Source organism: Notamacropus eugenii, chromosome 7 (assembly GCF_028372415.1).
Source record: "Notamacropus eugenii isolate mMacEug1 chromosome 7, mMacEug1.pri_v2, whole genome shotgun sequence".
NCBI lineage: Eukaryota > Metazoa > Chordata > Mammalia > Diprotodontia > Macropodidae > Notamacropus > Notamacropus eugenii.
In genome coordinates, this window is record NC_092878.1 from 52688220 (window position 1) to 52709406 (window position 21187).

The 21187-nt window shown below is 39.0% G+C and overlaps 1 pseudogene; it reads right to left on the reverse strand.

Annotated features, from left to right (window-relative positions):
* Window positions 1-730: 730 nt before the first annotated feature.
* The window catches only part of LOC140514668 (sodium/nucleoside cotransporter 2-like), a 40600-nt pseudogene continuing 20143 nt past the window's right edge, over window positions 731-21187 (reverse strand).

The window sequence follows — 21187 nt, forward strand, 5'->3', positions numbered from 1 at the left end:
TGTCTATTGAAGGAAGTTAGATGAGGGGAGATTTGTTTTGTAGGAAGGCTCACACTTTTTGTTAATTTCTAATGAGGTGCTTCTCAAAGGTCCAGATGCCCTCTGTCTCTGAAAAAGTGTATAAATACTCTGAGGTATTGAGGTTTACTCATTGTAAGTATTTGTTTGGCCAGATGAGACCCTGGGCAGCTGTTAAGGAGCCCCCAACTTTGAAAACCCAGATGGAGGCTCTTCTCTCTCTGGTAACTATGTATGTATGCAATGGATTCAAGCAGATTGTGGACCCCTCAAAAGCTGCTTTCCTTTTAGAAAAGCAGATCTGAGGACCTGTTCAGCAGGCCCTCCTGTGTATGCTCAGGTCCTTGCTGTTACTACTGGAAAGAAGGTGGTGCCAAGATTGTGAAGAGCTTTAATTGTTATTTACTTAGTGAAATGGGGAATATGTGGCCTTGAGAATGTTTTAAAGGAAACTTTAGCCCTATCAATAAATATGCATATATCTCTCAAACATGACTATGGAAATTCATAAACCCCAATTTGACTGCAAAACTCAGAGAAGCATTCCCTTCTTTCACTTGCCCCAAATCGCACACATTAAATCATATTTCTACTTTTTACCCTGCCAAACAATTTGTGGTTTTTTTAAATTCATATACAATTGCAGGGATTGCCACTGGACTAGATGAGGTGAAAGGTCTTTCTAGATTCTATGAGCTATGATCAAATATTGTTACACAAAGAGGCTGCTTTTGATATAGCTGGCATGGTTGTAGAGTCCACAGCAGTTGGCAAGGGTGTTAGCACTGAATTTTGGGTTTGTCCAGAGTTGTGAAAAAGGGAGCTGGTCAGTGTTGTTGAGTGGGATGCTGAAGTGGAAAGCCAGAGACATTTGTCAATTGGTCAGAATTGAATTTCTATTGAGGAAAAATAAGATAAATAGCTATTTGAGCTAATGGGAAGGAAACACTGAGCACTGAGCAATCAGAAATAATCAAGTTGCTTAGTTAAATTTATCACTTCCTTCAAGTCTAGGATTGAATTTCAAGAAAAGCTTCCTGAATTTGGAGTTAGAAACCTGAGTTCATATCTTACTTCTGATACTCTATGTATAAGTTTGGACAAATCACTTATGTTACCTGGGCCTCAGTTTCCTCATCTGTAAAATGAGGGGATTGGACTAGATGAACTCTAGAGGCCCTTCCAGCCCTCGATTTACCATCTTTTCCTGTATTTTTCCCCTCCCTCCAGAATTACATATGACTAGAGAAAATAGAGCCTGACCTGTTGTTAATTTGGGCCATTGCCCACAGCAACAGCTGTGTCACACAGTATGAATTCATTCCCAGAGAACAGGGAGGTGACAGAATCACCATGCATACACACACCATGATCAAGCCATGCCTTCTTTGAGAATCTATTTCTAGAACAACTGAGTGGAAATGAACTTTATAACCATAACCTAGAGGTCTAGTTTCCTTAAAAGAGGAGTCTTCCTCTTCTGAAAAGATGCTTCTGGTGTCCTAATGCACCTTTCTAACTTTAGGATGTTGTGAGCTAAATACAGACCTATAAATCATTATAACTGTTGGAAGATATTTTCCACAAAAGGTGTCCTCTGGTGCTTTATGACAGCACAGAGATCACCCTGAATACATCAAAGCTAGACTGGTAGAGTCTGACAGGTCCTATTGAACTGGAGGGGCTTAGACTATGGCCTGATGACCAATTACATGCATGGTCAGTGGCCAACCCAGTTGGATTCAGAGAGGTTTATCACCAGAAGTTGACCATCAGGATGTAATTATTTTTGGCCACAACAACACATTCAACTGTCTCCAAAGGCATGGGAAAGGACTGTGATTTGTCTAAGTGAAGGGAACAGTCGCACTGTTACAAGAGGTAACGGATGTTAATTTTAATAGTGAAGTAAAATGGATTTCACATTAATTGGTTAATAATTTAAGAGGAAATTTAAATTGAATGACATTTTAATTCTCTTAAAATTTAATGCAAATGTCATTTTCTCCATGAAGCCTTCTCAAATCCCATTTGGACACACAGAATACTTTGTTTCACAGCTCTGATGACTTACCTTGTCCTTTGATGCATTACAATATTTGTCCTAATGTTTTGTTCCCCCTGATAGACTCTGAACTCCATGAGGGCAGAAACCTATCAAAATTTTACAAGCCCTATAATAACAATTTTGTTGCTGTTCAGTCATTTCAGTCATGTTGACTTTTCGTGACCTCTTTTAGGTTTTCTTGGCAAAGATACTGGAGTGATTTGCCATTTCCTTTTTCAGCTTATTTTACAGATGAGGAAACTGAGGCAAACAGAGTTAAGTGACTAGTCCAAGGTCACAGAACCAGTAAGTGTCTGAGGCTGGATTTGAATTCATGAAGATGGGTCTTCATGACTCCAGGTTCAAATCAGTGGACTCTATCCCCTGCACCACCCAGCTACCCTCATAATAATAAGTGAGTCTACTGAACCTGGAGTCAGAAATACTCATTTTCCTGAGTTCAAATCCAACCTCAGACACTTACTCTTGTGTGACCCTTACTGTTTGCCCCAGTTCTTCAACTGTAAAATGAGCTGGAGAAGGAAATGTCAAACTACTGTAGTATCTTTACCAAGAAAACCTCAAATGAGGTGAAAGAGCATCAGATGTGACTGAAAAACAATTTAACAACAACAACAACAACAGCATGAAGACTGAAGTATTATCACAGGAAAGTAGATTTCAAGCTGAAAGGGACCTCAGAGGTCACCCAGTCCATCCCGCTCATTTTACAAATGATGAAAGTGAGGCCATGGGAAATTTAAGTAACTTGCCTAATTTCACCCAGGTGATTGTTGTCCTTGATTCTTGAAAAAAATTAAAATGGCATCATTATGTTGGAGTCAAGGTACAACATACATGACTGTGGCTGATCAAACATCTATGAGTTCAGAAGATACTACAACAGATCCAGCACAAATAGTCCATATGAACATTTGAAGTGAAGATGTCTCTAAATCTGTGCATCTTATGTTCCTTTTGAGCTACTACAACTCTGCTTTGATTATAGATTCCTAGAGCACATTCTTTGATTTGGGCACACCATGCTGGATAGTCCTTTGCCAGTGTCTCCCACTCCTCACAATCTATTCCAAAATGCTTTTTATTCAAAATTTTAAATAATTTATTTTAAACTTAAATATTAAAACTTAAATAAGAAAAGAAAAAAAGCACTGCCATGTGCACAGCAGAACATAAAAAAGGATTCAAAATATACAGCTATATGTTTCCATTTCAAGAAAGCCTATATAATACTGTGTTCAGAACCTTCTATATTTTGTTTCCTTCCCTGTAAGTTTTCTTTTGTTCTCTGCTGTGCACTTTTTACTTTGTTCTTTTCTTTCCCCTTTCTCCTTCCACTCCTTGAAGGCTACAATTTACATGGATGCACACATACATGTGTGCATTCACATACATATACACATATATGCATACATATATACACACAAACATAGATGTATCATAGATATACACACATACCTACAATTACATACACATACATATACTTAGATATCTATAATTATGTTTATATATAGACATATACATTTGTATGCATCTATGTAAGACTGTCCTATACACGTTTGACCTCTGTTTCTATGTGGGTGGATAATATCTTCCTTCATAGGTCCAAGTCTTTCCATATTTTTCTAATTCTACCAACTCTTTGTTACTCTACCGTAGCATTATTCCAACCTTATACTATCTACTTATTTTAAATAGTCCAAAACAATATTGATCAATATAGTGGACATAATATAGTTTCTCTATTTTTCTCGTTTCATTAAATCTATTTTAGCTTTAACTTTCTCTGAGATCATGATTACTACGCCTGTCTTTTTTCCCCTGATAAAATCACGTGATCTTTATGTTTCTGTGTATCTCTTATCTCCTTCCCTAATTCTGACTCCACTCATTTACTTCTATCTACTTCCTTGCCCTTCTGTTACTTAACCTACTCCCCCACCAAATATCACTTCCTTATCCTCTCCCCACTTCCTGTACCCTTGGCCTTTTATTTCATTATGAATTTAGAAGACTTTTATATACTTCTAGATTTATATGTATTGTTCCATTTTTAACCCATTCCTTATGAAAGTAGAGTTCTAGAACTACCAGCCCTCCTCCTCCATCTAATTCCTCTGTACCAATTCTTCCTCTGGCACCTCATTTGCATATGATAATTCCTTGTTTTACCTTTTCCTAGATGGTTTATCTTTTAGTATCACATCATACTCAGCTCTACCCCAATCTTTCTTTCAATCTACCCAATTTCTGATAACAATCTTAGACATATGATTTATATTTCCTTGTATAAAAAATAAAGTCTATCCTTATTGCATTCCTTGTAATTAGTCTTTCATGTTTACCTTATATATTTCTCTTGGATCTTATATGTCAAATTTTCTATTGTTTTCATGTCTTTTGCAACAAAATCCTGAAATTCTGGCAATTTCTTGAATACCCTTTTTTTTCATTATTATGCTGGGTATGATATTTTTAGCCACAACCCTAGTTCTTTTGCTTTTTTATATAGAGTGTTCCAAGATCTGTGGTCTTTTAGTGCAGCTGCTGTTAGGTCCTGTGTGATTCTAATTGTGGCTTTGCCACATTTGAATTGCTTTTTTCTTGTTACTTGTACTGTTTTCTCCTTGAGCTGGGGGTTTCATAATCTAGCTTTGATATGCCTCTAAGTTTTCCTTCTAGGATATCTTTCAGGTAATAATCAATGGATTTTTTCTATTTCTACTTTTCTCTCTAGTCCTACTACTTCAGGACAATTCTTACCCAGAATCATGTTTGTCCTTTTTTGGCACACTGATGATAAAGGTCTCCAGATCTTTCTAAAATTTTTCTTTAACCTCATCAGGCTTCATCATGATGGGAACATATTCACTGAAGGTGATGATGTGGCACTGTCCTGAAAGTGGCAATCATGGTGCCATGTGGCAGGGGACAAGTGATGAAGCAGCAGGTGCAGACACACTGTGAACTGCTGTCACAACCCTGAATACAGGTGGCTTAGGCCACAGGGTCATCTTCCCACAGGACTAAAGATGCAGCTAGATATGACAGCCCACTGGATGACTGAGCAGCATTTTTTAAGCACTGCACTATTCACCCCCTGAGAGGCTAGAAAAGATGCCCTAAAGGTTACCTAGCTGGATCCTGGCCTGCTTATTGCAGCAGGTGGGGATCCTACCCTGAGCAGTAGAAACACAAAAGAAGTACAGAAACTTTTGCAGAGATAATTCCACTCATCATCAGTACATAGAATGTGCACATGCTTATGGACAACAACAAATCCAGTAGACTTGAGAGATGAAAGCTCTTGTTGTGAGAAAACTCAGCTGATATCACATCCAAACAGAAGCTGTGAGAGAAGCAAGGCTGGCAAAAGAAGGCCACCTTACCGAAGTTGGAGCTAGACACACATTCTTTTTTTCTGGCATGGCTGAAGTGATGGGGAACACCATAAGGCTCGTGTAGGTTTCACAATCAAAACTAATCAAATCAACAAGCTTGTATGCCTCCCAAAAGGCTTGAATTCCAGACTTGGGACACCATGATTGCCACTTTCAGAAAATCACCCCATCACTACCATCAGTACATATGCTCCCACCATGATGAACCCTAATGAGATTAAAGAAAACTTTTATGCAACTGAAAAAGAATGCATTTAGAGATGGATCAGGGTCTACAACTATTCCTGGGTATGTATCTGTGTTTTGCAGATGTCTTTGACAGGGCTGATGAAGTTTCCTAGGCAAAAGTTCTTAGCTAGCTAATAAATCTTTGAAAATCGGGATTCTTGGGGGCGGAGTCAAGATGGTGGAGTAGAAAGTTGCACATACTTTAGCTCTTCCCCCACAGGTCATAAAAAAATAACTAAAAAAATGACTCTCAACAAATTCTAGAGCAGGAGAAGACACTGAACGACATAATGAAAGAGATTTTCAGCCCCAGGTAACCTGGAAGGCCAACAGGAAAGGTCTATCCCACCAGATGCGGAGCAGAGTGCAGCCCAGCCTTGGCCACGCAGCACCAGGAGGAACAGGACTGGCACAGGCTTCAGGCAGGTGGAATCCCCAGCAGCAGTAGTAGTTCTCAGATGCTTCAACCCACAAACGTCAAAGAATGCTTCAAAGGTCAGTGAGAAAGTTTTTTTATCTGGATGAGAAGGGAACGCAATCTGGCCCAACCAGCAGCAGCCACAGCAGCAGCAGCATCCATTTTTGGAGCCCTCCACCTAAAGCCCCTGGGGGAATTGAGCAGCTGATCTGTATCTCAGCCCTAAGCAGGGTCCTGGGGTCTGGCAGAGCTGGAGGTGGTTGTGGAGTGGGAATTCTACTACTTGCAGATTCTGGGCAGAAAAGCTTTTGGTTGCTCCCAGACCAGTGTGCAGGCCAGCAGAGGAGTAAATTCCTCTACCATAATTGTGCCACCTTGGAGGTACTGAGAACTTACAGGTCCCCAGAGTATACCCTCCTCTTGACAAAGGTCAAAAGTCAAATAACTGGCTGGGGAAAATGCTCAAAAAAGGGGAAAAAATAAGACTATATAAGTTTACTTTCTTGGTGAAGACGTATTTTCATCACTCCTTTTTGGATGAGGAAGAACAATGTTTACCATCAGAGGCCTCCAATATAAATATGCAATGGTCTCAGGCCATGAAAGAGCTCAAAAAGGATTTTGAAAATCAAGTAAGAAAGGTGGAGGAAAAATTGGGAACAGAAATGAGAGCAATGCAAGAAAATCATGAAAATCGAGTCAACAGCTTGCTAAAGGAGACCCAAAAAAATGCCAAAGAAAACAAAACCTTTAAAAATAGTTTAACTCAATTGGCAAAAGAGGTCCAAAAAGCCAATGAGGAGAAATTTTTAAAAAGCAGAACTAGCCAAATGGAAAAGGAGGCTCAAAAGCTCACCGAAGAAAATTGTTCTTTAAAAATGAAAATGGAGCATATAGAAGTTAATGACTTTATGAGAAACCAAGAAATGACAAAACAAAACCAAAAGAATGAAAAAATGGAAGATAATGTGAAATATCCCATTGGAAAAAAACTGACCTGGAAAATAGATCCAGGAGAAAATTTAAAAATTATGGGACTACCTGAAAATCATGATCAAAAAAAGAGCCTAGGCATCATCTTTCATGAAATTAATAAGGAAAACTGCCCTGAAATTCTAGAACAAGAAGGCAAAATAAATATTGAAAAAATCCACCTCCTGAAAGAGACCAGAAAAGAGAAACCCCTAGGAATATTGTAGCCAAATTTCAGAGTTCCCAGGTCAAGGAGAAAATATTGCAAGCAGCTAGAAAGAATCAATTCGAGTATTGTGGAAATAAAATCAGGATAACACAGGATCTGGCAGCTTCTACATTAAGGGATTGAAGGGCTTGGAATATGATATTCCAGAAGTCAAAAGAACTAGGATTAAAACCAAGAATCACCTACCCAGGAAAACTGAGCATAATACTTCAGGGGAAAAAATGATCATTCAATGAAATATAGGACTTTCAAGCATTCTTGATGGAAAGACCAGAATTGAATAGAAAAATTTGACTTTCAAGCACAAGAATCAAGAGAAGCATGAAAAGGTAAACAGGAAAGTGAAATCATAAAGGACTTTCTTAAGTTGAACTATTTACATTCCTACATGGAAAGATAATATTTGGAACTCTTGAGACTTTTCTCAGTATTTGGGTAGTTGGAGGCATTACACACACACACACACACACACACACACACACACACACACACACAGAGCACAGGTTGAGTTGAATAAGAAGGGATGATATCTAAAAAAATAAAATTAAGGAGTGAGAGAGGAATATATTGGGAGGAGAAAGGGAGAAATGGAATGAGGCAAACTATCACTCATGAAAGAGGAAGAAAAAGCTTTTTCAATGGAGGAGAAAAGGGAGGAGGTGAGAGGGAAAAAGTGAAGTTTACTCTGATCACATTTGGCTTAAGGAGGGAATAACATGCTCGCACAATTTGATATGAAAATCTATTTTACACTACAGCAAAATAGGAGAGAAGGGGACAAGTAGAGTGAGGGGGATGATAGAAGGGAGGGCAAACGGGAGAAGGGAGTAATTACAAGTAAACACTTTTGGGGAGGGACAAGGTCAAATGAGAGAATGAATTAAATGGGGGGGATGGGGTAGGACTGAGGCAAATATAGTCTTATACAACATGACTATTATGGAAGTCTTTTGAAAAGCTACACATATATAGCTTATATTGAATTGCTTGCCTTCTCAGTGGGATGGATGGGGAGGGAGGAAGGGAGAAAAGCTGAAACTCTAAGTATTAGAAACAAATGTTGAGAATTATTTTTGCATACTACTGGGAAATAAGAAATACAAGTAATGGGGTTTAGAAATCTATCTTGCCCTACAACAAAGGAGAGAAGATGGGGATTATAGAAGGGTGGGGTGTGAGAGAAGGGAGGGCACATTGAGGGAAATGGTAATCAGAATGCAAGGCATTACGGGGTGAGGGGGAGGGGAGAGATTGGGAGAAAATTTGGAACTCAAAATTTTGTGGAAATGAATGTTGAAAACTAAAAATAAATAAATAAACATAAAGAAAGAAAATTGGGATTCTGGGTCTATTGGTTATTTCCTGCTTTCTCTGGACTCCTATATCTAATAACTCTGCTTGATTCGGACATTACTCATTGGACACAGCAACCCTCTTTCCCCTTGTGTGTCTAAGGAAGGAGGATCAGGCTCAAGCAGTAGTGCAAATCAGTGAGGCAGGAATCTGTGCCTCCTTCTAGTTCCAATCACTCCCAGGAAGGGGGCTCTAGGTAAAAGGTCAATAGAGGCTTAGGTGAGCAAAAAAAGAACAGGGGAAAAATACTTTATTTGGCTGGTGTTCATCTTTGAGAAAACAATTTAGCTCAAAGCAAAGCCACCTACCTATCTATTTTACTTTTGAGGTGATCTTTACAACTTGGGGATTCTTAATATTTGTTGTATCATGGACATTGTAACCCTGTAGCCTTGGAAACCCATCCGCTTTCTTGGAATAATGTTTTTAAATATATAAATTTCAATACATAGGAATATAAAGGAAACGAATTACATTGAATTCATTAAAAAGATATTTTTATAAATAAAAGTTCACAGAGCCCAGGTTATAAAACTCTTATTTTACTGGAATACCACAACAAACTGTGATAACATCTAAGACTAGCAGTCTGTCCAGCTTAGAAATCTACCTTTGATAAATATAGAAGGTATTTTGGTGAAAGCTCATCACGGGACTCAAGGAACAACTTCCATTAATATCTTGGTATAGATCTCAACCTCTTAAACCTAACCTATTTACATATATTTTCAGTCTTACTACTCCTTGAGATTAATGAATTACATGAATTTAATATAACAGTTTTGTGCATCCTGAAACAACATCTTTCAAGCTTCATGGCATATCCCCTTTCTTATGGGAGCAGAGGTGGGTGAACGCCCCTCAACTTTACCACTCATGATCAAAAAGTCAAGTTCTAACATCCTTTTCCTTTTATCTACCTGTCCACAATTACAATCATTTCCTTCCTACATCCCTTTGTTTCATAAGAACAGCTTCCTGTCTTTCCATTTCACATTTAGCACTCAGATTATATGCACTGCTACTGTGATTAGTAGCTACCCCTTAGGTTAGTACTTGACCCCTGACCAATTCCTCTGCCACACAGAGCCTCCTTTGAGGGAATACAGAAGGAGTCAGGAATCACAGGGTCCTCACCTCTGGAAGAGTTCTCTGCAGCACACATAGATCTCTTAGCTAGGACTGGTGAAGTTTGTTGTGTCCAGGAAAGAGGCACAGTTGGCCTCAGTCCCCCTGGGGACATAGAGGATTCCTGGATGAAGGAGATAAAAACATCAGACAGGAAGCAGGCCCCAAACATGGCTTCTCTGTCCTTCGGAATGTGAACTCATAACCCTTGAAAATTTCCTTTATACTATAGGATTGGGTTACCTTCTTTCAGCCCAGATGCTTGGATAGTTAGATAATGCCCTACTCCAAACCAAAAAGTAGCTATGAGGAAAGTTGACAGAGGCACTTATCTGTCACTCAGGTATTGACGAAGCATACAAGCCCCTGTCAAGACAGCCCCTGTCAAGAGGGCCCTCATTATCATTTTGACAAAGTCACTTTTTTGTTGAGGTGCCATTGAAGCTTCAGGGATTGGAAGAGAAAAGGAACTTAGTGTTGGACTTCATATTCCAGAAAATCAAGCCTACTGTGAGCCCCCATTCAAAGAATAAAACATGCTTCAAAATCATCTGTATCCCCTGCAATCTCACCACTAAGAGGCCAGATACAAAAGTGACCCAGAGTGGCTCCATGAATTGCTATGAATCTGTTCTAAGTGATCACTGGTCTGGAGACCTCCAGGAACATGTGTATCCAATGCAAAAGTTTCAAGGCAGGATTGGCTGACCTAGTTAATTCCAGGGCCAGCCTATAGCAAGGTCAAAGCTTAGCAAAGGTACCTTAATTGTTCCAACATCCCAAGGGTCCTATGGATCAAGTTTGATTTGAGGTTGCTCCAGATTGGAGCAAACCCCCTGCATCTTTCCCAGTCAGAATTTCCAAGGCTTGGCCAGAGTCAGATTAACCTCTAGAGAGAGAGAGGAATAATGCCCTATTCATCAGTCCTGGCCATAATGTATTTGTCTTCCTCTCAGAAGCTGTCTCACATTTAATCAATAGTTAACTTTCAGAATTAGCTCTATGCAGAGGAGCACTCAGCAGGAGGGGGGTGAGGGGAAGATGCATTGAAAAGAAATGACGCAATCGCTAATGAATACAACTCAATAAGCAGCCAAATCAATAAAGCTAATGATTCTGTCCCTGAAAATAAATGAGGCAAAAATAGATAGGCACTTTTCCTTCTCTGTGCCTTTGACAGATTGTCTGTGAACTTCTGCTCAGAGAAGGATAGCCATGGCTGCAATCTAAGCACAGAAAGCATAGATTACAAATAAGCAGGCATATTTGCATGAAATAAGCATTTCACTCACTAAGTGTCAAAATTATAAATTTCACCATAATTACTTTTCATCATAGATCAGAATTCATTATAAGGCAGATCTATTTTAGATCCAATCTATCTAAAGAAAAATGGTTACTCAAGAGTGGGGGAAAGAGGGAACTGATGAGGGATAAATCTCTTTTAATTTAAAAGCATCTCATCCACAACATGATGGTGAATCTATACCAAAGGTGTCGTACTCAAATAGAAATGGGGGCTATTAATCCTTACACAAGGGTTCCTGTGAGCAGGATATTGACTTAATTTTTACAATATAGTATCATCTATATTTTATGGTATTTTTATTTTGTGAAATATCTCCCAGTTACATTTTCATCTGGTTCAAGCTGCATGTGACTTGTGACTTCACGTCTGACATCTCCGAGGATAAACAAAAATCTCCCTAGCCCACTTTTCTCTCCCCTTAACTAACTGCTGCTCTGGTATTTCCAGTTGGGTGGGTTTATCTTAGCTGTCATTTCTCTGCCTAGGTGCACCTGCCTTTGTAGTATCAAGGCTGCAAATTACAAGGCTTTCAGCATCTTGTTGAAGCCCTGGGTTATAGCCTTCAAGAGACACAGGGATTTCCTGTAACTCACTTAAGCCTCTTAATATGATCCCCATCAAACAAAGTTAGCAAATCCACGCAGTGCAAAAGTTGTGATGACTTCTGCTCTCACCTGGAAGAAAAAAGAACTTTAGACACATGTATGTGTATGTGTATGTATATATATATATGTATATATGTCTGTGTATATTTGTATATGTATGTATATTTGTATACGTGTGTATACACATAAGTGTATGTACTACATACATATACACAGGCCATCTAGCTGTATGTATACAGATATATATGCATATATACAAACATAGGGGGTATGTGTGGCATATTGTGTATATGTATAATTTGTGTGTATATGTACATATACACAGGCCATCTAACTATGCATATATATATATGTAAAGACATGTACAGTGTATATATGTGGCATATCTAAACTGCTTATATATATATATGTATATATGTATATACACACACACGTACATGTTTATGGCCTAAAAGATAGAGTACCAGGCCTGGAGTCAGGAACACTTGAGTTGAAATCCAGCCTCAGACACTTATTAGTTGTGTGACCCTGGGCAAGTCACTTAACTTCTGTTTGCTTTAGTTTTCTCACATGTAAAATGAGGATATTAATAGCACCTAACTTGTTGTGAGGATCAAATGATAGAATATTTGTAAAGCACGGTGCCTGGTACATAGGAGATGCTATATAAATGTTAACACAGACATACATACATACATATAAACACATATTAAAGTTGTTTTCACTGAGACAGAGGGAGAGAGAGAGAAAGAGGGAGAGGGAGAGAGCATCAAATTACAAATCAAGGAAACCCAAAGAGTTAGTTTAAGACTCTAAGTGAAGAATGAGTGACACTACCACAACACGAGAACATTATCCCTCTGACCAGTCAACCACTCTGTCAAGATTCAGTGCTAGAATAGAGGGTAAAAAATGACAAAAGATGAAGGAGAAATAATACAGGCCTCAAGAAAATTCAAGGTCCTAAGACTTCTGGATTTGCCTTGCTGGTCAGTACCATCTTGCAGCTTATTTTAGGGCTCATCCTAGGAACCTGGAAGAGGGACCTGGAACCTGCTCCAGCATTTCCCATGGCAGTTGCTTTCTGCACATGGGTAGCCTTGGCTGGGACCCTATAGTGTTTCATATTTCTCTGAATGTAGCACTTACTGAAATCCACTGCTTCTCACCCCCAACCCATTTCTCAATTCCAGAGAGGGTTGTTCTTGTACTGAGACAACTGTTCATAGGCCACAAATTCATTCAGAAAGAACTTGATCCCCAGCATCTCAGCTACCATTGGACAGTCTGCCCAATCCACACCCATCATGAAAATGATGGGCCGTAGAATGTAGGAACAGATGACCTGAGAGAAAGAGAGAATGAGAATTTGAGTCTATCTAGGATAAGGAAAAATAAGTGGCAAAGGTCAGGTAAGAATATCTATCCCAGTGGCAGCTAGGTGGCACAGTGGAGAGAACACTGGCCCTGAAGTCAAGAGGGCCTGAGTTCAAATATGACCTCAGACACTTACTGGCTGTGTGACCCTGGGTGAATCACTTAGCCCCAGTTGCCTCCAAAAGAAAGAACATCTACCCCTGTAGCCAGGGCTCAATCTCTCCCATCCTTCCAGTTTTCTCTTTAGGTTGTACAGAATCAAGGGAACAGGCACATAACCAATCTGACCACATTCCATTGAAAGGGACTGTGATGGACACACCCAGTCAGGAAAGGGTAGCGTTGATAAAGGCTAACACAGCCAAAAAGGCGATGAGGTTGGCAGCAATGTTAGCAATGAGTCCTATAGAATCTATAGCTCCACTGCTGGCAGCTTCTAGAATGTTCTTCTGATAACTGTGATTGTCATCAAAGATAACAGGTAAAAAAGAATGTGGGGCTGTAGTTATCCCAGTGCTGGCAATTCTGTGTGTGTGTGTCTTGTGTGTGTGTGTGGGGGGGGGGGGGTGGTTACACTCAGAGGAAGTAGCTTTGAATTTGCTCCATGGAGGATAGGGGCACTCAGAAACCTCCTCAGTGAGACTGACTCTGAACCAGTATCAGAAATAAATGTTACAGAACCAATCAATCCATCAATCTACAAGTATTTATTAATACTTTGTTCAGGTACAGAGACAACACGCCAGAAGATGTGCCAACATTAGGAAAGGAATCAAAGGATTATTTGGAAACAGTAATGAGGAAATAAAGGGCAGACTCTTCTTGGCACAGCTCCTTAGCTAGATGAGACATGGAACCCCATTTCACATCTCTCTTCTGCCTCCATACATGGCCCTTACCCCACAATCTCCCATGTAGTGTGTTTCATTGACTCACCCATGGAAGAGTTTTACTCCTTCCTTATTCTTGAACTTGGATTCTTCCACTTCTGGGTAGACGAGCTTAGACAAGGCAAGAGCACAAGGAGCAGCCATCACAGAAGCTGAAACCAAGGATGCAGGATCAATCTAAAAGGTCAGATCTCAAGGTCACTGTCTGTGCAAAAACCGAGTATGCCTGCCAATTGATGCCAAGGATTTCCCTGAGGGTCAGGGCATTTTTTTATCTATAAATAAACTGAAAACAACCAAGAAACATGGCAGAAGGGAAACTAGCATGATAATAATGACAACAAAAATAAAAATAACAACTCACATTTTGAAAGCTCTTCAAGGTTTGGAAAGCACTTGCCTCCCAAGAACCTTACGAAGTAGGTACTGAAAATATTATTATCCCCATTGACTTCTAGGTCATAGAAGAAGAACCAATGGTATATTGGGAGGTTAATATTTGGGGTACAAGAGGACAATCTCTTGTTCATGATGATATATTCATTGGGTTATCATACTCAGGAGAGAATCAAAGTCCTCCCAGTACATCAAGACTCAAGTCTGAATTGCTTGTTCCATAATGTGTGTTCATTCCTGACGTCCTGCTAGGTGATTACTCTCATACAGGAAGGTCTTAGAACCTTGAAGCACCTTAGCTGAAGCTCCCTAGGGCCCAGGCATACATCATAAATGAAAAGAGTAGGAAGAGTCTGAAACCAGAAAAGCTCCTTGGAGAATTTCTCTGGGGAATGGCTACAGCCTCTGTGAAAGAGAGCATGGCATTCTGGTTCACGCAGGGGCTAAGTGATCAATACCTACCCCAAAAGAGATGGAGGATCCCAACACAGTGCCTAAAATGGCAGCAAAACCTCCACTCATAACAGCATGGACTTCTGAGGATGTCATGTCTGGCAGATGCTATGGCCGGCTCAGCAAAGAGACCCCTGACCCGCAGGACATGTCAATCTCAGGCATGCAGTGATGAGGTGAGAGACAGAGATGTTGCAAGCTCTGTTTATTATTAGCAAGTACAAGCCTTATATGCTGTGCAGCAGTAAGTTCCATACTTGTGGCAAGCTCACGTTGTGATTACTTTCACCATTCCCCTTTCATTAACAAACACATGTCCCAGTGACTGCCTCAGGTTGTTTGTCAAATACTAAGATGTTTACCTAAGACCCAAAAGTCTTGGGGTTATTGTATGAGATCCTGGAGGGCCAACTTTTGCTCCATTAGCACAACAGTCTCCATCTGTTAGAGTTGCACCAAGATAGCCCCTAAGGTCCTTTCTACCTCTAAATGTATGGTTCTATGAACCTAGATCTTATGCTGCCTTAGATTTTTAGGGGACACTCAAAGCCCTCTTCAATGAAACTGACTCTGAACTAGTATCAAAAATAAGTGCTACAGGACCAATCAATCAATCAACAAATATCTGTTTCTATACTGCTAAGTTATAAGCTCCTAGGTGAAGAGATTATTTTTCATATTTCTTCTGAGCATACCACATCTAAGTACATACTAGGCATTTAATAACTGTTCATGAAGGCGCAAAACCAAGATGCCAGAGGAGAAGGATGGACCTGTAAAAGCTCTCCCCCATAGCCCATAAAATACCTGTAAAAAATGACTCTAAACAAATTCTAGAGCAGGAGAAGATACAAAGTGTCAGAGTGAAAGAGATTTCCAGCCCAAGACAGCCTGGAAGGCCAACAGAAAAGGTCTATTCCATTGAGCTCATAGCAGAGTGCAGTTCAGCCTTGGCCATGCAGTGCTGCAGGGAAAGGTCCAAAGCAGGCCTTACGGGGCAGAATCCCCAGCAGCAGCTGTGGTTCCCAGATTGTACAATCCACAAATGCAAAAGATAGTATCAAAGGTCAGTAAGAAAGTTTTTTTCACCTGGGTGAGAAGGGAACATAGTCTGGCCCTGCCAGCAGCAGCCACTGTAGAAACAGCATTCATTTTTGAAGACTTCTACCTAAAAACCCTGGGGAATCGAGCAGCTGATCTGGATCTCAGCCCTGAGTGGAGGCCCTGGGGTGAGGAGGAACACTAGCATGGTGGAGCTGGAGGCAGTTGTGGAGAGAGAATCCTACTCACAAATCCTGGGCAGAAAAGTTGGTTGGTCCCAGACCACTGTGCAGGCCAGGAGAGGAATAAACTCCTCTCCCTTGATTATGCCACCTTGGAGGAACTGAGAATTTACAGGTCGCTAGAGTATACCCTCCTCTTGACAAAGGATTCAAAAGTCAAGTAACTGGCTGGGAAAATGCCCAAAAAAGGGAAAAAAAATAAGACTATGGAAGGTTACTTTCTTGGTGAACAGGTATTTTCTTCTATCCTTTCAGATGAGGAAGAAAAATGCATACCATTAGTGGAAGACATAAAAGTCAAGGCTTCTGCATCCAAAACCTCCAAAATAAATATGCAATGGTCTCAGGCCATGGAAAAGCTCAAAAAGGATTTTGAAAATCAAGTAAGAGAGGTGGAGGAAAAATTGGGAAGAGAAATGAGAATGATGCAAGAAATTCAAGAAAAGTGAGTCAACAGTTTGCTAAAAGAGACCCCAAAAAAATGTTGAAGAAAATAACACCTTTAAAAATAGGCTAACTCAATTGGCAAAAGAGGTACAAAAAGTCAATGAGGAGAAGAATGCTTTAAAAAGTAGAATTAGCCAAATGGAAAAGGAGGTTCAAAAGCTCACTGAAGTATAAAATAGTTCTTTAAAAATTAGAATGGAGCAGATGGAAGCTAATGACTTTATGAGAAAACAAGGAATAACAAAAGAAAACCAAAAGAATGAAAAAATAGAAGACAATGTGAAATATCTCACTGGAAAAACATCTGACCTGTAAAACAGATCCAGGAGAGACAATATTAAAATTATGGGAGTACCTGAAAGCCATAATCAAAAAAAAAATCCTAGGCATCATCTTTCATGAAATTATCAAGGAAAACTGCCCTGATATTCTAGAACCAGAGGGTAAAATAAATATTGAAAAAATCCACCAATCACCTCCTGAAAGAGATCCAAAAAGAAAAATTCCGAAGAATATTGCAGCCAAATTCCAGAGTTTCCAGGTCAAAGAGAAAATATTGCAAGCAATTAGAAAGAAACAATTGAGTATTGTGGAAATACAATCAGGATAACACAACATCTAGCAGCTTCTACATTAAGTGATCAAAGGGCTTGGAATATGATATTCCAGAAGTGAAAGGAATTAGGATTAAAACCAAGAATTACCTACCCAGCAAAACTGAGTATACTTCAGGGGGAAAAATGATCATTCATTGAAATAGAGGACTTTCAAGCATTCTTGACGAAAAGACCAGAACTGAATAGAAAATTTGACTTTCAAACACAAGAGTCAAGGAAAGAATGAAAAGGTAAACAAGAAAGAGAAATCCTAAGGGACTTATTAAAGCTGACCTGTTTACATTCCTACATGGAAAAACCATATTTGTAACTCTTGAAACTTTTCTCAGTATTTAGATAGTTGGAGGGATTATACATACACACACACACACACACACACACACACACACAGAGACAGAGAGAGACAGACAGACAGAGAGAGAGAGAGAGAGAGAGAGAGAGAGAGAGAGAGAGAGAGAGAGAGAGCACAGGGTGAGTTGAATAGGAAGGGATAATATCCAAAAAAATAAAATTAAGGGGTGAGGAAGGAATATATTGGGAGGAGAAAGGGAGAAATGGAATGGGGCAAGCTACCTCTCATAAAAGAGGCAAGAAAAAGCTTTTTCAAAGGAGGGGGAAAGGAAGAAGGTGAGAGGGAAAAAGTGAAGTTTACTTTCATCACATTTGGCTTACAGAGGGAATAATATCCATACTCAATTTGGTATGAAAATCTATCTTCCACTACAGGAAAGCAGGAGAGAAGGGGCTAAGGAGGGTGATGGGGATGATGGAAGGGAGGGCAAATGGGAGGAGGGAGTAATTAGAAGTAAACACTTTTGGGGAGGGACAAGGTCAAAAGAGAGAACAGAATAAATGGGGGGCAGGATAGGATGGAGGGAAATATAGTTAGTCTTATAAAACATGACTATTATGGAAGTCTTTTACAAAGCTACATGTATATAGCCTACATTGAATTGCTTGCCTTCTCAGTGGGGATGGGTGGGGAGGGAGGAAGGGAGAGAAGATGGAACTCAAAGTTTTAGGAATGAATGTTGAGAAATTGTTTTTGCATACAACTGGGAAATAAGAAAAACAGGTAATGAGGTATAGAAATCTATCTTGCCCTATAAGGAAAGAGACAAGATGGGGATAAGGGAAGGGAGGGATGTGATAGAAGGTAGGGCAGATTGGGGGAAGGACTAATCAGAATGCAGGGGGAGAGGGAGGGGAGGGGAGGGGAGAGATGGGGAGAAAATTTGGAACTCAAAATTTTGTGGAAATGAATGCTAAAAACTAAAAATAAATAAACATAAATAAATAAATGAATGAATGAATGAATGAATAAATGAATGAATGAATGAATGAATAAATGAATAAATAAATGTTCGTTGGATGCCGAATAGATGAATGAAGAATAGAAACCTATTAAGAAACAGAGAGGTAGACAAGTGGAATAGACTTGGCACTCAAGACACAGTAGGCAAGGAATATAGCAACCTTCTGTTTGATAAACCCAAGGACCCCAGCTTCTGGGATAAGAACTCACTGTTTGACAAAAATTGCTGGGAAAACTGGATAACACTGTGGCGGAAATTAGGCATAGACCCATACCTGACACCGTACACAAGAATAAAGTCCAAATGGGTACATGATTTAGGTATAAAGATTGATACCATGAATAAACTGGAGAAGCAAGAAATAGTATATTTATCAGATTTATGGAGAAGGGAAGAATTCTTTACTAAAGAAGAGATAGAAAGCATTATGAAATGCAAAATGGATAATTTTGATTACATTAAACTGAGAAGTTTTTGCACAACCAAACCCAATGCAACCAAAATCCGGAGGGATGTAGTAAATTGGGAAAGAATTTTTACAGCTAAGCTCGGGGATAAAGGCCTCATTTCTAGAATATATAGAGAACTGACTCAAATGTATAATCATACAAGTCATGCCCCAATTGATAAATGGTCAAAGGATATGAACAGGCAATTTTCAGAAGAAGAAATTAAAGATATCTATAACCATATGAAAAAATGCTCTAAATCACTTTTGATTAGAGAGATGCAAATCAAAACAACTCTGAGGTACCACATCATACCTATAAGATTGGAAAACATGACAGAACAAGAAAATGATAAATGCTGGAGAGGATGTGGGAGAGTTGGAACACTAATTCATTGTTGGTGGAGCTGCGAGCACATCCAACCATTCTGGAGAGCAATTTGGAACTATGCCCAAAGGGCTACAAAAATGTGCATACCCTTTGACCCAGCAATATCGCTACTAGGACTGTAACCCCAAGAGATCATAAAAATGGGAAAGGGTCCCACATGTACAAAAATATTTATAGCTGCATTCTTTGTAGTTGCCAAAAACTGGAAGTCAAGGGGATGTCCATCAATTGGGGAATGGCTGAATAAATTATGGTACATGAATGTAATGGAGTAGTATTGCGCCATAAGAAATGATGAACAAGAAGACTTCAGAGAGGCCTGGAAGGACTTATATAATCTGATGCTGAGTGAAAGGAGCAGAACCAGGATAACTTTGTGCACAGCAATGACCACAGTGTGCGAGAGTTTTTTCTGGTAGACTTGGAATTTCATAATAATGCAAGAACTTATTAAAAAAAAAAAATCCCAATGGTGGTTCTCTAAGGCAAAATGCCTTCCACACTCAGAGAAAGAAATATGGAAGTCATTCGCAGAATGTAGCAGATCATGTTTGTGTATGTGCATGTTTTTGTGTATCATGTTTTGATTTGTTATATGATTTCTTCCATTTATTTTAGTTCAACTACATAGCATGACTATAGTGAAAATATATTCAATAGGAAAGTATATGTAGAACCTATACAGAATTGTATGCAGTTGTGGGGAGGGAGAGGGGCAGTGGGGGGTAGGTGTGGGGGGGATAAAATCGCAATTGTATGGCAGTGATTGTTAAACATTAAAAAATAAAAAAATAAAAGAATAGAAACCTACAACTAAAGTCTATCTTGTCATCAACTCTATGCCATTGGATGAGACACTACTCCTATTATCCAGTTATTCACCCAGAAGCATGTATTGAATACCAACCACATACTGACATTTCCTAAAGTTTCTGTGAATGAAGCACATAGAAGATGATCCTTAAATGCTTGTGAAAGAGAAGAAAGAGAAGAAAGGAGAAACAGAAGGGGAGAAGACTTAGTCATGAATGATTAAAAAGTTTGGACAAATATAAATGTTTGTGAATAAATAACAAATAAATAAATAAACATAGAAAAACCTATGAAAACCCAAGTAATTTTTTTATTGTACTTGAGACATGAGTGAAAACTGAGGATGGGTGGAAACTAAAATTAAACAGAGATACTCGTGGATATAGCGACATAGAGACTGACAGAAAAACGATAGAGTTCACAAGGAAGCCTACTTCATCAATATTTCCCTTAAAAGCAGCAATAGAAACACAAGAAAAAGAAAACAATCAAAATCTTTAAAATGAAATGCAAAAATTTACCAGTAACTTGATGAACCAAAAAAACCCTCTAACACAATGAGAAAATACAGGTTGTCCAATAAGTTAAGTCTCTTAAAATTAAGCAGGATTAAAACTTCTCTAAGGCTTTTGTGATATCCTGTATTATAAATTAAAAGAAACAGACAAAAAAGACTAAAAGGAAAAGATATTGAAATAACATTGACAGGATTATCAGAAACAAAGCTAGAATACAATAAGTGAAAAAAAGACACACTGAAGGAATTAGGGAAGAAATAGAATTAGTAAAAAGAAAAAATTATGAAAAGAAATAAAGATAGAAATAGATGTATCCAAGGAATGTGGTTTAGAAGTATGCCTGGAAACTATGTATCTGAAAATGAAACTGATGAAAAATCACATTTTTTTTTACTAAAAAACTAATAGAAACAACAGAAAATAGAAAAAGCAAACTCTGAAAACCTCAAATTGGAAAAAGATTTGGAAGCACTGCTGGTGACAGTGATGGATCTGGAAAAGGGATCAAG